Source organism: Monopterus albus, unplaced genomic scaffold (genome assembly GCF_001952655.1).
Source record: "Monopterus albus unplaced genomic scaffold, M_albus_1.0 scaffold63.1, whole genome shotgun sequence".
In the NCBI taxonomy this organism is placed as follows: Eukaryota; Metazoa; Chordata; class Actinopteri; order Synbranchiformes; family Synbranchidae; genus Monopterus; species Monopterus albus.
This window is the reverse complement of record NW_018127943.1, coordinates 28,819-31,433: the sequence shown is the minus strand read 5'-3', so window position 1 is coordinate 31,433 and position 2,615 is coordinate 28,819. Positions and strand designations below refer to the sequence as shown.

The 2,615-nt window shown below is 41.7% G+C and overlaps 1 pseudogene; it reads right to left on the bottom strand.

The window, feature by feature from the left end:
- Window positions 1-1,582: 1,582 nt before the first annotated feature.
- LOC109962283 (protein RD3-like) lies at window positions 1,583-2,159 on the bottom strand (annotated as a pseudogene).
- Between the last annotated feature and the right edge of the window lie 456 nt (window positions 2,160-2,615).

Here is a 2,615-nt window from a genome sequence, read left to right as displayed (position 1 = left end):
CTTTACATGCTTGAAAGAATAAATAAATCAAATCAATTGTAATCAAGTTCACCATCGACATTATCAGCAGCTTTACACGCCGATTCCTGACAACAGGGACCATGTCGACCATGTTTTTGTGATTTTAATGAGCTGTGTGAGTTGTCTTATAAAAAGCAGTTCTAGCCACTTTAAGTAAGAGACGATAAGTAACATCTCTTGCAACAACAAGTCTTTCAAGTGCCCATGGCTGCTCATTTTGCTCATTTCCAGCCATTTAATATTTAATCTTGGGTACCTCTAGATTAGCTTGGCGCCCCTCATAACTCCAAATAGTGTGTAATTATTTCAGAATGATAAAACCAGAGAGCCTCTTTCTAAATACAAGAGGATAGTTTGTGAATGCAAACTGCCTGCTCCCAGTGTTGTGTCGCAAGTGGGCAGCACAACAAACTGCAACAGCATTAATTCATTTCAATTTCTCCTCCATAGGTAAACAACGATATATGTACCCATGAACAGAGATGTGTATCACTCTAAACCAAGCAGGTAATTTAGAAACCCCATATTTTAACTGGCATAATACAGACATAGTAACTTCTCCAGCCTTACAACAGTTCTCTCTAACCCTACAGAAACAACGCATTAACAGACATGCAATTTGTGTGTTTTAAACGTACCGTTAAGTCCCACCAAGTAGTGGAAACATCACTCCCTTTCAAGCAGCTCCAAGGTTGGTAAATCCAACCAGTGGTCACTGCGTCTTCCCCCACACAGTCCCAAAGTAGTGAAATTAATTCCTACAGGTAGCGTAGTGCCGACAGTAACATCATGGGTTGTTAATCTACTTCTTGACCAGCAACACATCATATGTGTTGGGACACACTGGCCTCAAGCAGTAAAAACAAACAGGTACCGTGCTCCAGGGAAACCCAGCGTTGATGAGCTGATCATTCACCACCATGGGGTGCTTCATTGCCTGGCTGCCTGTAGGTTTCCGGCCACTCCATTCTTGCCACTTTAGACCCAGTCAGGTAAAATAGCAAGTTGCATTCCCAGACATGCAGTAACTTCAGACCCTACATTTTTCTCCACATCTTCTGGTTACAGTGCAGCAACAGGAGGTAAAATATATCCACAAAACTGTCAGTCTCAAAATTCTGTTTTTACAATGGCACCGGATGTCAGGCAAGCTCATGTGATGTCGCTACTGCCTGGAGATAAAGACTGTTCAAGGAAGATCCTAAAACAAGAAATACTTAATTTTATTAGAAAAAAGTCTTGAGATGTGTTTAAACCAAGTTGCTTTTACACAGAAGTACTAGAACATACATTTCATTTTATGAGCTTTAGGTCAGATCTAAGATGATAATTCACCATTTTAACATTGTTAATAAGAAAAAAATAAGCAAAAGTATGCCATGGGCTCTTTGAATTACATAAATATCCCTGTGGGTCTACAAATAATAGACCTCAAAGCTTAGATGTCAAATCTCTACAAAATGTGATCTCTTTGAAAGGAAAACCCTTTCAAGTAAAAAAAAAATGTTGAAAAACCTTTAGAGAAAAACACCTGGCATTACTCTTGCAGATGTAGAGATAAATGGAACAAATGCTGAGTGGTTTCCTACAGGGAAGGATGGCATTCGTCCTCCTCCACCTGGTGGAAAGTGAACATACGGCAGCAGAGTCCTGGGGAGATCAGTATATGTCACACTGAAACGTCCCACCGGTGCCCCACATCAGGCAACCTTGCTGCTGCTCTCTCCTTTGTAGCTGAAGTCGGGCATGCTCCACACCCACTGTGACCTCTACTCACTCTCCATACCTCTTTCCACATTCTCTGACACAGTTTTAAGGTCACTCAGCCCTGCCCCGTCAGACACAGCGGAGGTCAGGCCCACCGTGCATCCAAACGGGTTGATCTTGATCCGAGACCTGAAATTCTTGAGGGACATGCTCTTGGGACATCTGTTGATCCACAGGTGCTGTGCCTCCTGCTCCTCCTTCAGGTGGTCCAGAGCCTCCAGGAGGACAGAGCGGAACAGGCCCGACACCTCCTCCACCTCAGGTTCACTGGCCTGCATGGCTTCCCTGAACCTGTACAAAGCAAAACAGGTGATGAGAAATGATACAGTAACCACATGGGTGCAGAGATTGTCAGTTAATTTTTTTTCCATAGTGGAAGAACAGGTAAAAGAACTCATAGAATATTTCTCTTTTTTATTGTTGTTGCATTGTGCCTCTATTAGACCCTTCTACAAAAAATGACTAGAAAACTTGTTCATAAGGTGAAATTCAAATTTTCTTTAAACCAAGCTATCAGTAATCAGTGTTCACATTAACGTCATGCTCTCCACAGGCTGCACAGCACAAGGACTCAGCACAGTAGTTTATCATCCATGGTCAGCTAACCATAAGCTTTGATTTTGTGTTCTTCATTCAGAGGTGGAGGGCGGAAAAAAGCAGAGATATTGTTGAGAGAAACATTTCAAAGTAAAATCTTTCCTGCCTTTTATTACTGTTTCCTTTCTGACTGTACAGGACACACTGTGTTTACCCAATCGGTCATATAAAGCTTTGAACTGACCAAATGTAGTTAAACTACATTTAATTACATATAGTTAACTATTCCT